Source organism: Sorex araneus, chromosome 10 (genome assembly GCF_027595985.1).
Source record: "Sorex araneus isolate mSorAra2 chromosome 10, mSorAra2.pri, whole genome shotgun sequence".
Classification (NCBI taxonomy): domain Eukaryota; kingdom Metazoa; phylum Chordata; class Mammalia; order Eulipotyphla; family Soricidae; genus Sorex; species Sorex araneus.
This window is the reverse complement of record NC_073311.1, coordinates 26,030,621-26,045,208: the sequence shown is the minus strand read 5'-3', so window position 1 is coordinate 26,045,208 and position 14,588 is coordinate 26,030,621. Positions and strand designations below refer to the sequence as shown.

Here is a 14,588-nt window from a genome sequence, read left to right as displayed (position 1 = left end):
TTGGCTATTTGTTATTCCCTTGCTGTGCTATGTTAGGTTCCACACATATGAAAGATTATTCATTACTCTCCCCTCTCCTCTGGCTGACTTCACCAGCATGCTACTCTCTAGTTCCATTCATGCAGCAGTGAATGGAATGGTTTAAAAAAAGAGTGAAGGAGGTATGCAGGGGCAGATAAGGAAGTGACCTTTCTAAAATAACATGTTAAAAAGAACCAGGGAACTTCTCACCCTTACAATTAATTTCCTATACCAGCAGACAGTCAGCAAGTCACAGTTGTTTACCAAAGAGAACACCAACAAAAGGACAGAGCCAATGGCTAGTTTTGATTTCCCTACTAGCTGTTTTTTGTCTTTCCCCTAGAGAATACTAGCACTACCTGTAAGAACTCTCATCCGGTTTTTTAGAGATGAACCAGAATATAAGCCTACTTGCAAAGGTTGATGAGAGTTTTATGTCCCCCTTTAATTAGTCAGAATTGGTTGTTTGTATTCTTTTTGATGTTTGCTAAACTTCCTGGTGTGAGGAGCATTGCTTTGATTTGCATTTTCCTGATAATAAGTTATCATTTTATTATTTTAAACAATATTGTCATGCTTATGGTGGTAAGTAAAATAAATAAATTCTCAACTTGAAAATTTGAAGGTAAATGGACAATACAGACTGAAGACAGTTTTGCTAATAATTTATTTCACCGAGTCACCCTAGGTTATTTAGTTTCTCTGATCTTCTCTCTCTCTCTCTCTCTCTCTCTCTCTCTCTCTCTCTGTGTGTCTCTCTCTTCCTTCTCTCTTCTCTTTCTCCTCTCCTCACCTCTCCTCACCACTTCTTGCCTCTCCTCTCTTTTCTCTACTCCAATTCCCTCTCCATCTCCTTCTCCCTCTCTCCCTCCCTCCCTCTCTCTCTCTCTCTCTTCAGATATCACTCTTGGTAGTGCTCAAGAAGCACATAGGATGCTGGAAATTGAAACTGTGCCTGTTGCCTCCAAGATGAGTGTCTAAACTCTTATCTTTTTTGTAATTTAAATTGTCCCAGTATTATGTAACCTTTAATTATAATTGTAACTATAATCAGTAATAATAACCTATACTGCCTAAACCTAAAGACTTTATATTTTCTCCCACATATTTAGTAAGGATCTGTTTTCCTCATGTTTCAAAACACAAACACATATAACAATAAACTCTGACTTTAAATATAAGAAATTATTCATTATAAAATTTAAAATAGGTCACTTATTCTTTGGATGATAGCACTATAGCTCTGTCCCATTGTTCATCGATTTGCACAAGGGGGCACCAGTAACATCTCTATTGTGAGACTTGTTCTTACTGTTTTGAGTATATTGAATATGCCACAAATAGCTTGCCAGACTCTGCCATGTGGGCGGGATGGGGGATGCTCTCCTTAGCTGCTGGGCTCTATGAGAGGGACAGAGGAATCGAACCCAGGTCATCTGTGTACAGGGCAAATGCCCTACCTGCTGTGCAATCATTCCAGTCATTTGGATGATATCATCAAAAAAGGCAATGTCTTAGGAACCAAAAAGATCCACAGGCTGCAAAGATTCTCTCTAGTACCTGTTAATTTCTGTGGACATGGTTAAATTCTGTTTCTTACAAAAGGGTAATAATGAAGATATACGAAATTTTCTCTTGAAGCCATAGAAAGCTAATTCAGTATCTAAACCTATTTCATACAGTAAATGAACAATAAGTGTTTAAGTTCTGTTAAAATTTCACAGAAGTATCAGTTCTACTTGAGTCAATCACAAATTTTAAGAGCATGCTCTCCAAATACACAAGTGGTAGTTTTCTAAGTGTTTATATTACTTTACTGTGTAAAAACACAAAAAAGAAAAAGGAAGGGGCAGAGAGCACCTCACCGCACTGAGCCAGGCACAGGGCACAGGGCAATGGCACTGTCTCTCCCGCCACCCTCTTTCGGTAGTCTCCAGCCGCTTCTCCCATCCTGGGGAGGTTCATGGCGATGACGAGGCAGGTGAAGGAAGTAACAGAGCCAAGCTGATTTCTCATTCGCAGTTTATTCCAATCTCCTCTCTACCCACTCCCATCTCTCTCTCTGCTTCTTCCCCAACTCCCTCATACAGCCACCTTAAATCCCCCCTACATCCGGGGATTAAAGTTCTATCCCTTAGGGGATGCTTTCACTAGGACAGAATCTCTTTCATCAGGACATCCGCCCAAGAGCGGAATCCCATGGTTGTGTTTCTCCTCTATTTGTCCAACTAACATATAAGTAGTCATATTATAAATCATTTTGTATGGACATAGCAAGAGATGCATTATGCTTATAGAATTGCTCTCCTGGGGTCACCTCGATCTCAGACTACAGTGCTCAGGCCAGATTAGTCTTTCCTAGCCCTAGCAAGGTCCTAGTCTCGTCGTTGCTTTTGGATCATGACATGACATGTCCATGACCAAGCTCTTAACATATAGTTAAGCATTAGGCACTTTGGCCAGGTCCATCTCGATGCCAGGGTAGCACATAACTCACCGCTTGCCCTGGGTCCATTCCGTACCTCGTTGGGACCCTACTTTTGGGGGTGCTAGGAAGTAAGGGCAGCTGAGGCTTACGTCCAGAAAGCAGATGCCCGGGAGTGAATAATATTTGAAGCCAATTAAATTCCATGTTACCAAAGCATATTAGCAATTGCCTTTCTTTGTCCATACAAAAAGGATATTGTTTTAAAGTAAAATTTTCAAAAGACATAAGGAGTGGAGAAAGGCAGTATTAACTTACAATACAAGTACACTGTCCTAGCAAGGTCTGACCTTACAAATTAACAGAGTTTGATTTGAGGAAGAGAAGAATGACTAGTTGGGGAAGGGAGCATAGAAGTGATTATGGATAAACAAAGGAATGGGAGTGACTTGGGAACACCTTGATGGGTGTGACTGATATACCTAAGCTCATAGTGGCAAGGGGAGCAGGACATACCAATGTAGTCTAGAATTGTTTAGAGATTATTACCAGATAAGCCCAAACTCTGTGGCAAGGGGGAAAGGACAAACCAATGATATTCAACAATTTACTTCCATTGAATGACATTTTTTCCATTCCTTTTATCATTTTTGTAGATATTTTTGTCAAAATTTTATGATTTTATCCAGGAATTACTAAAAGGTCATTCATGGTTACTATAGTTACTATAGTTCAAATGATATCTAGAGACTGATAAATGTTTTGCTTATTGTACAACGTTAAAAGAATTATGCAAGTGTAAATAATTATAAATTTTATTGACTCTAAGAGGTTTGTTTATTTTATTAACAAAAGACACTACTATCTATATAAGATTTTAACATTTGTTCTTTCATGAACAATAAAGGTCATCTAGATTTCTTTTCAAAATGTACCCTGGTTAAAAAATCAGGTTTGGTTTGATTATAAATAAGGACCATGGTCTTTGCATTAAATGGTGTATGGTTAAGCAGGTCACATTCATTTGACTTGCCAGACAGCCAGAGTTAGACTCAAAAGTAGCTAATTGCCTTAGGGACCTCCCTTTGGCATTTTGCCCGATAGTACTCTTCGTAGGAGGACTAGCTTTGCACTCAGCGCTTAAAAGCATCTGGGTTGCTGTTGTTCTGTATGCTACTGCTGACAGATTTACCATCTGCCTTTGAGAAAGAGAACAGTCTGGGGAACTTTGATACTAAGCATTCACATGATAGCCTTTGACAGTCAAAGTCCTCATTAAATAAGAGACTAAAATATTCTAACTAAGCTAAACAAAAAATGAAGGGGCAGCTTTGTTTGAAATTTAATTTCCTACAAATGAAACAGAAATTCATTGATGATGGTGAACTTATAGCAAAGAAATTATGTTCACATGTTAAGTACTATATGTTTTCATTTTTAACCTGGAGAGTCACAACCTTGGGTAGATATAATTTTTAATCATCATTTCAAAAATAAGGTAATAAATACCTATAGAATGCTTAAAGTACTCAAAATAACTCTACATAACAAGTTCATATTCTGGGTACTTTCCCAGAGGGCATATTCAAAGAAAATATTTTGTTGCATAAATAATTTGTCCTCAGGTAATTTTGCCATAAATGAAGAAAGGCAAAACTATGAGAAATATTCAAAATGACATCATAAGACATATAAAATTGATGACAAAATATATGAATAAAGACAAAAAATGAGATACTAAAAATGGCTTAAAAATACATAAAAGAAGATGACAAAATAAGTCAAATACAAAAATATTTGAATGAAATTATATTGCAAAATCTGTAATAGAAAATATCAAAATATATTTAAAATTCATGTAGACTCATGAAAACATTGTTCCAAAAAAGGAGATATTCATTCTTTAAGGATGTTTTGTAAACATCCTTAAGCACTTATTTTTAATTATTTTTTGTTTATTCATAATATGAAAAATGCATGTATTCATAAGTTTATATATAATTTGTTTAGAAATATATATTTATATATTTTTTGTTTAGAAATCTTACTGAAAGTGTAAAAGTAGACTTTATTCGTAATATTGGATGCATAGAGCTATTCATAATAGCTTATGGTATAATAGTTTGTTCAGCAAGCTTATTGAATGTGTAAAATCAGATTAGGTAAAGTTAAACCTTAGTATCTGGTACTACTATAACAAAAAACTTACAAACTGGGTTGCTTAATTCATAAATGAAGAAATGAAGCCAAACTACTTACTTAAACATGCATGTGGTTTGTGTACTGAGTTACAAATAGTGAATAAACCAGTTAACCAGTTTGTTCTCTTCTTTTTTATGGATAAATTGCCTAATGACCAATTAGGTATGTGGGAAAGATGTTTTCTGGAAAACTGTCATACCAAATGCCAGAGAAGGAATTAAAAACAGGTAATAAGCACTTTATTTTTTTTTATAATTAGTTTATTTTTAATTAGAGAGTCATCGTGAGGGTACAGTTACAGATCCATACATCTTTATGCTCATGCTTCCCCCATATAAAGTTCAATAACCCATCCCTTCACCAGTGCCCATTCTCCATCACCCGTAAACCCAACATCCCTCCCCCCATCCCCAGACCCGTCTCCCCCTACCCCACCCTGCCACTATGGCAGGGAATTCCCTTTTGTTCTCTCTCTCTGATTAGGTGTTGTGGTTTGCAATAGAGGTGTTGAGTGGCCATTGTGTTCAGTCTCTAGTCTGTATTCCGCCCGCCTCACCCTTCCCACACATGACCTCCAACCACATTTTACTTGGTGGTCCCTTCCCTGAGTTACCCAGAATGAGAGACCAGCCTCCAAGCCATGGAAACAATCTCCTGGTTCTTATTTCTACTATTCTTGGGTGTTAGTCTTATAGTCTATTATTCTATATTCCACAGATGAGTGCAATCTTTCTATGTCTGTCTCTCTCTTTCTGACTCATTTCACTTAGCATGATACTTTCCATGTTGATCCACTTATATGCAAACGTCATGACCTCATTTTTTCTAACAGCTGCATAGTATTCCATTGTATAGATGTACCAGAGTTTCTTCAACCAGTCATCTGTTCTAGGGCATTCGGGTTTTTTCCAGATTCTGGCTATTGTAAACAGTGCTGCGGTGAACATATAAGTGCATATGTCACTTCGACTATACTTTTTGGCTTTTCTGGGATATATTCCCAGCAGTGGTATTGCTGGGTCAAATGGGAGCTCAACCTCTAGTTTTTTGAGAATCGTCCATACTGTTTTCCAAAAGGGCTGGTAATAAGCACTTTAAAACCAACCTCAATTCTCATTTTTTGAAATCTATTTTCTCCTGGACTTAATGTTTTGGGATGCCTTAGCAGAGATTGCTGATTTAATTAATGACCAAACATCACAATATATTTATCTTACAATAGATTATATAGTTAAGATATATTTCTCTGAACATAATTGTATTGAGACAAAGATTGTAGAATTAATCTTTCTTGCTTCAATATGTTCTTACAGGGAAAAAATGTTATTTAGGGAGATATTTACCTCTAATTTCCATTGGTAGATTCGAAATTGTGAAATAGCTTTTTAAACATCCAGAGCACTTATCAAAATGATGTGAAAGTATGTTATGCAATTGTACTATATGTGAAAATATCATATTTGGCTAAAACTATGCTTATTAACAATTTTAATTTATAGAATAAGTATATTTATCCTCATTGTGTATACTTTCATATATAATTGGTAAAAATACATGCTCTTACCAAGAGAGATGTGATAGGCATGTCTAATCATATTTACACACTACAATCGCATATACTTATTTTCTTAAACATTCTTGAACTGATCTTTAAACACTCAAAAGCTGATGATTTCAATGACATTAATAAGATATTTACGTTAACTTTAAGTGGAGATTTAATTTAAAATCCCTAAACAGAAATGCATGGGTACATTTAAAATTAAATTGCATCTTTTAAAATAGGTCTCTGTGGACATTTCCTTCTGTTCCTTAAAAGGCAGGAACATTCCAGCTGTAAGCACTTGCAGTTGGAATGCATATTGTGACCGATAGTTGCCCTGCTTTCTTTTCTCTTGGGGAAATCAACCAACCTGGCTACAGACTGCCAGTAGGAAGATAGGTAGAATGATTTATAACCAGCCCGTGGCTGTTTATACAAAAGTGCATATAGCCAAATTACTCTGGAGTAGAAAATGGAGTGTTTTGTATTGATTCATATTTTAAGACCCACCCTAAGCCCATATAAATGTAGAAAAAATAAAAACGAAAGCAATAAAGTAACAAATGTAGCAGGAATGAAACACACAATGATGACATGCATAAGTTGAAATTCATGAATTATGATTGCTAAATATAGATAAGATTGATTTTCTTGGTATAGTTGAGGTTTGAGTATCTCTTACTGATATAAAGTTAGCAAGTAGGTAATTTATTAGTTAGATAATGTGAAAGTTTTAGCAGATCAAATGAGAGTGATAGAATTGAATGTGCAGAATCAATTAAATCTAGGGCAATACATATATATATGCAGTAATCATAAGAGTGTTATGTAGTGTGTGAATAATTAGGTAGCAATATTATTCTACTTTCACCAATGTGGAAAAGTTCTAGGATTTGAAAACTAATCCCAAGGGGAAAATCTTGACTGTTTGCCAGTTGTGCATCTTTATATAAATTGCTTAATTTGAGTTCTTTCTGTAAAAGGGAGAGTAACACATGGTTTTTGAGCTTTAGTTGAGGGAAGAGGAAGTAGTTTTCACATTGAAAGCACTGAGTAAGTGCATTTCTGATGTTCTTCTCTTTCATTGTTTATTGAAAATGACCATTGTCTAATACCTAAGCCCTCACCTAAATCACTCCTGTCCCGGTCTTTCAGCATGATGACTCTGTAAGGAATTAACCACAGTGGATTTTGGGTAATAGTGAAGTGTCTGACAATATATATTCATGAAATTTAACAAAACATTCCATTGAGGATAAGGTGGAAAACTAAGCATCCTTAGAACAAAAAGTTCAGAGAACCTGTCAACCTTCTGCTGTAGTTTTAAAATTGCTTAAAAATTAGTCAATTAAAAAAGACTTGATTATAGTTTTTATAAGTAGTCTTTTAATTTTACACATCTTATACAAAGCCTACTCTTTTTTTGGATGGGGGAGGGGAGCATATCTGGTACTGCTCAGTGAGAACTCCTGGTAGGTCTGGTGGGACCATATGTGGCACCAGACATCAAACAAGTGTTGACCATGTGCAAGGCAAGTGCCTGGCCCTATATACTTATCTCTCTGGAACCTAAACATGCTACTCTTTACCACTGAAAGTAAAAAGATATTTAGGTCTCTCCTGATAAACTAGAACTAATCTCTAAATCATCTTTTGATTTTGGGTCATTCAAAAGATCCTATTATCTTTTGGTCAGAAACCCTGTATCTTTCAGTTTGGTGTGTGTGTGTGTGTTAATTTAAATTCCAATTAGTATTTCAAATTGGATCTATAAAATGTTTTCAAGAGCAAAATAAAATAAATATTTTCTTCTTGCCACACCTCACTTCATATCTCAAATAATTTAAGCTTACTTATATCATTCCTATGATAGGCTTCTGTGTTACTGAAGCTGTACTTACTAAGAGAAATTAAAACTAGAAAGGAATTTTATAAAGTGCTCAAAAATTCACATCAGTAAACTGGGTAGATAGATTCAATATTTAGGAATTTTAAGATGAATACAAAACATTTATTTTACTGAAGCCAAATTCAAACTTGTTCAAATGAAATAAGAGTAACATAATAGAATGCAGAAGATCTTTATAATAGGTTAAATATGAAACAACAGTATATCAGAACATAAGGCTCTATTTAATCTTTGGTTCTCATTATCTCTGTAACCATCAATCATTTATTATCTAGATAGATAGCACTGCACTGTAGCACAGTCGTTAACCGATTTGCTTGAGTGGGCACCAGTAATGTCTCCATTGTGAGACTTGTTACAGTTTTTAGCATATCAAATACACCAAGGGTAGCTTGCCAGGTTTTGCCATGCAGGCAGAATACTATCAGTAGCTTGCTGGGCTCTCTAAGTGGGATGGAGGTATCAAACCCGGGTCAGCCTCGTGCAAGGCAAACACCCTACTCGCTGTGAGATCACTCCAGTCCATCGTCACTGTGGAGAGGAATGAATTTACTATGCAACCTCTGGAAGTTTTATTATTTAAATCAGGCAGCATGAAGGGCAGACATGTACCTCCACAAGGATTTGAGACTTTTTCACTAATTTTTCTTCAGTTGTATCATTTAGAACATAGTCCTCTGAATTAGCAACCTCCTTCCCAGCCTCTTCAGTACAGTAGGAATACTTGAAAAATGAGTGACAACACTTGTATCCCGATCTGCCATCTTTTCAGTAAGAGCCCCAAAATGAGTATGGTTGTGGATCATCACATTCTCCTCGTATTTGGAGCAGGCAACAGCCCATTCCTGCCCTTTGACGATGGCCCCATGTCCTGAGTATTCTACATAGTCTTCGGTTTGAGCTAAGAGCAGTTCTTCTACAGGGGCATCCAGGTGTTCTTGGCCACCATACTTCTCTAAGATGCTTACTTTCTGCTGCTCTTTGAAGTCTTCTTTTTTGACTTTGAAAGAGTTATACAACAGTTCAAGTTTCATAGAATCAGCTTGTAGCTACACTTCTGATCCTTTGTCAGAGGCTTCCCAAATGAACAACTGTGTCTGATCCACTGAAATGGAATCACCCATTTATGTATCTAACAAAGTTATTGCCCACATAGCTCACTTTGACCAGATTCTTTCCTGCATTGGAATATGGATTCTCTCTCATTGCTCTGGTTTTGCAATCTTAGTAGGCAGAATTTGGATCTAAGTTCCGCAAATATTTTGCAATATCTTCTTGAATCCTGAAATTCCGGACAGTGATCTATCTTTTGGAATCAACATTCTGTCCAGGCATGTCAATGTCATCTGCATATTTATCTTCATCCTCAATTTCACTGTTATGATCCTTTTCCGCCTGAGAATTTGGTTCCTCTCCTCCCCACTGGTGTTTGGAGAATTAGCCTATTCCACTAATTTTCCCGAGGCTAATTCTTCTTTGAGTTTCTGAACTTTCAGTGTCCGCTTTGCTAGATCCACTTTGGCATATTCTTCTACAATTTTCATGTGCTCCTCTGGATTGTAGCTATTCCACTGATCCTGCTTTCCATCATGATCAAACATCAACTGAGGCTGATTATGTTCATCTGGAGCTAGATTAGTCCCTGTAAATTTTGCTCCAACTTGCCTAAGTCTCTCAAAGCAGTCTTTTTTTTTTTCCGTATGTCATGTTCCCACAGTTTTCACATGCTCCCTTGCGGTATTTGTTTTTTATGGAATTCTCCTTTACACTCCTCTTGTACCATTCTCCAGATAGGCTGTACTGCTTCTGTTTCTCTGACTGTGGTCTATGGCGCTTTAAAGTAGGTTTTTTTGATGAATCAATGTACCATGACACTGAATATATATATTGAGGAATATGAAGGTTGATGTCTTTTCCTTCTTCATCAACTTCGACAGGAGCATTACCCAGTTTCCAGTGTTCTTCCAGCTCCTTCTTCTTTCTCCAGTCTTCTCTAGTCATTTTCTTTGGTTCTTTCAAACTCATTTCTTTGGATCCTTACAGTGGAGCAGCTGCATCCACAGCAGTAGCTACCATAGCGATCTGACCTCCTGGTCCCACCGCTGGTGATTGAAAAAGGCTTCACTTCAATTCACTTTTTTTTAAATTTTATTGAATCACCGTGAGATAGTTACAAGCTTTCATGTTTGGGTTACACTCTCACAATGATCAAATACCCATCCCTCCACCAGTGCACATTACTCACCACCAATATCCCGGGTATACCCCCCCTTTCCCACCCTCTCCCTGCCTCTATGGCAGACAATATTCCCCATACTCTATCTCTACTTTTGGGCATTATAGCTTGCAACACAGACACTGAGAGGTCATCATGTTTGGTCCATTATCTACTTTTGGTATGCATCTCCCATCCCAACTAGTTCCTCCAGCCATCATTTTCTTAGTGATCCCTTCTCTATTCCATCTACCTTCTCCCCTCTGCTCATGAAGCAGTCTTCCAGCTATGGGGCAATCCTCCTGGCCCTTGTACTACCATCCTTGGGTGTCAGCCTCATGTGATGCTACCCTATACTCCACAAATGAGTGCAGTCCCACTATGTCTGTCCCTCTCTTTCTTATTTATTTCACTTAGCATGATACTCTCCATGTTTATCCATTTATAAGCAAATTTCCTGACTTTATCTCTCCTAACAGTTGCATAGTATTCCATCATGTAGATGTACCAAAGTTTCTTTAACCAGTCATCTGTTTTAGAAAACCCGGGTTGTTTCCATATTTTGGCTATTGTGAACAGTGCTGCAATGAATATATAGGTACAGATGTCATTTCTACTGTGCTCTTTTGCTTCCTTGGGACATATTCTCAGAAGTGGTATTGCAGGGTCATATGGAAGCTCAATTTCTAGTTTTTGAAGAACCCTCCATATTGTTTTCCAGAAAGGCTGGACCAGTCGGCATTCCCACCAACAGTGAAGTAGCGTCCCTTTTTCCCCACATCCACACCAGCACTGGTTGCTTTTGTTCTTTTAAATGTGTGCCAGTCTCTGTGGTGTGAGATGATATCTCATTGTTGTTTTAATTTGTATCTCCCTGATGACTAGTGATGTGGAGCATTTTTTCATGTGCCTTTTGGCCATTTGTGTTTCTTTTTTGAGGAAACTTCTGTTCATTTCTTCTCCCATTTTTTGAGTGTTGGAGGTTTTATTCTTATACAGTTCTACAAGTATCTTGTATATCCTGGATATTAATCCCTTATCAGATGGGTATTGGGTAAATATTCTTTCCCATTCTGTGGGCTCTTTCTGTATTTTGGTCACTGTTTCTTTTGAAGTGCAGAAGCTTCTTTGTTTGATGTAGTCCCATTTGTTTTTATTTGCTTCCACTTGCATGGTCAGTGCTGTTTCATCCTTAAAGGTGGTTTTAGCTTCAATGTCATGGAGAGTTCTGACTACATTTTCTCCTATGAACCTTATAGATTCATGTCTGATATTGAGGTCTTTAATCCACTTTGATCTGACTTTTGTGCCTTGCATTAGATAGAGGTCAGAGTTCATTTTTTTGCAGGTAGATATCCAGTTTTCCAAGCACCACTTGTTGAAGAGGCTTTCCTTGTTCCACCTTGCATTTCTTGCTCCTTTGTCGAAGATTAAGTGGTCATATATTTGGGGGTCTGTGACAGGATATTCAACTCTATTCCATTGGTCAGTAGGTCTGTTTTATCCCAATACCATGCTGTTTTTATTACTACTGCTTTGTAGTAGAGTTTGATGTTGGTGAAGCTGATGCCACCCATCTTATTTTTTTCAAGGATTGCTTTAGCTATTTGTGGGGTTTTATAGTTTCATATAAATTTCAGGAGTGTTTTGTCTATATCTTTGAAAAATGTCATGGGTATCCTGATAGGGACTGCATTAAATTTATATAGTTCTTTGGGCAGTATTGCCATTTTGATAATGTTAATTCTCCCAATCCATGAGCAAGGGATGTGTCTCCATTTCCTAGTGTCCTCCTTTATTTTTTGAAGTAGTGTTTTGTAGTTGTCCTTGTATAGGTCCTTCACCTCTTTGGTTATCTGATTCCAAGGTACTTGATTTTCTGAGGAACTATTGTGAATGGGATTTTGTTTTTAATGTCTCTTTCTTCTCTTTCATTATTTGTATATAAGAAAGCCATGGACTTTTGGGTGTTGATTTTGTAGCCTGCCACTTTACTATATTGATTTATTGTTTCTAGGAGCTTTTTTTGTAGAGTCTTTAGAGTTTTCCAAGTATAGTATCATATCATCTGCAAATAGTGATAACTTAATCTCTTCCTTTCCTATCTGTATGCCCTTGATATATTTTTCTTGTCTAACTGCTATGGCCAGGACTTCCAGTACTATATTGAATTGGAGTGGTGAAAGCGGGCAACCATGCCTTTTGCCCGAGCTTAGAGGGAAGATCTTCAGCTTTTCCCCATTGAGAATGACACTTGCCGTAGGCTTTTGGTAGATGGCTTTGACTATATTGAGGATAGTTCCTTCAATGCCCATTCTGCTGAGAGTTTTCATCATGAATCGGTGCTGAGTCTTGTCAAATGCTTTCTCTGCATCTATTGATATGATCATATGGTTTTTATTATTTCTTTTATTAATAAGATGAATTATGTTGATTGACTTGCGGATGTTAAACCATCCTTGCATCCCTGGGATGAATCCTACTTGGTCATGGTGGATGATCTTTTTGATGAGTCGTTGGATTCTATTTGCTAATATTTTGTTGAGGATCTTTGCGTCTGTGTTCATCAGGGATATCGGTCTATAATTCTCTTTCTTTGTGGTATCTTTGTCTGTTTTTGGTATCAGGGTAATATTTGCTTCATAGAAATTGTTTGGAAGTGTTTTTGATACTTCAATTTCCTGGAAAAGCTTAAAGAGGATTAGGAGTAAATCCTCTTTAAAGATTTGGAAGAATTAACTAGTAAATCTATCTGGGCCAGGACTTTTGTGCTTGTGGAGACTTTTCATTACCATTTCAATTTCTTTGATGGTGATAGGTCTGTTCAGGTATTCCAGGTCTTCTTGGTTCAGCCTTGGGAGGCTATAGGAGTCTAGGAATTTATCCATTTCCTCGAGGTTTTCATGTTTCATGGCATAAAGATTCTCAAAGTAATCTCTGAGGATCCTTTGAATTTCTGTTGTAATGTCCACCTTTTTATTTCTAATTTGGTTTATTGGGGTTTTCTCTCTCCCTTTTTTGTGAGTCTTGGTAGAGGTTTATCTATCTTGTTTATTTTTTCAAAGAACCAGCTCTTGGTTTCATTGATCTTTTGACTTGTTTTTTTGGTTTCCATCTCATTAATTTCTGCTCTGAGTTTTATTATTTCCTTCTTTCTGTTGGGATTGGGCTCCTTTTGTTGTTCATTCTCCAAGTTCTCAAGTTGTGAGGTTAGGTTACTTATGTGGGCTCGCTCCTCCTTCCTGAGGAATGCTTGTAGAGCTATGAACGTTCCTCTTAACACAGCATTTGCTGTGTCGCATAGGCTTTGGTAACTCTTCTCCTTATTGTCGTTCATTTCCAAGAAACTTTTGATTTCCTCTTTGGTTTCCTTTTTAAACCACTCATTGTCTAATAGTGAGCTGTTTAATTTCCAGGTGTTTGATTTTATTTTCGGTTTGTGTGTGTGATTTATTTCTAATTTCAGCACATCGTGATCTGAGAAGATCGTTGATAGAATCCCTATCTTCTAAATTTTGTGGAAGTATGTTTTGTGGCTCAGCATGTGGTCTATCTTGGAGAATGTTCCATGCACACTTGAGAAGAATGTATATTCAGCTTTTTGAGGATGAAGTGTCCTGTATATATCTACTGAATCCTTTTCTTCCATTTCTTCCCTCAGATGCTGTATGTCCTTGCTAAGTTTGAGTCTGGTTGATCTATAAAGGGGTGATAAAGCGGTATTGAAGGCTCCCACTAGTATTGTGTTGCTACCGATGTTTTTCTTCAAGTCTATGAGCAATTGTTTTAAGTACTTGCTGGTCCTTCATTAGGTGTATATATATTTAGTATTGTTGGTTCTTCCTGTTGTACAGATCCCTTTATCAATAAAAAAATGTTCTTCACTGTCTCTTGTGACCTTCTTCAGTCTGAAATCAATGTGGTCTGATACTAAGATGGCTACAACAGCTTTTTTATGGGAGTTGTTCACCTGTAGGATTGTTTTTCAGCCTTTAACTTTGAGCCTATGTTTGCTCTGACTGTTGAGATGAGTTTCTTGCAGGCAGCAGAATGTTGGGTTTAATTTTCGAATCCATCCTCCCACTCTGTGTCTTTTAATTGGTGTATTTAACCCATTGACATTGAGAAAGATTATTGTTATGGGGTTTTGTCCCATTTTTCTGCTAAAGTTTGGTGTATTTGAGGGTCCTGCCTTTCTTGTCTTAAAGTAGCCCATTCAGTTATTCTTGTAACCATGGGTTTGAGCTATGAAGTTTATGAGCTGTTGTTTATC

At 37.0% G+C, this 14,588-nt stretch overlaps 1 pseudogene; it reads right to left on the bottom strand.

The window, feature by feature from the left end:
* Nucleotides 1-710: 710 nt before the first annotated feature.
* Nucleotides 711-10,185, bottom strand: LOC101551005 (pre-mRNA-splicing factor SLU7-like; annotated as a pseudogene).
* Nucleotides 10,186-14,588: the final 4,403 nt, after the last annotated feature.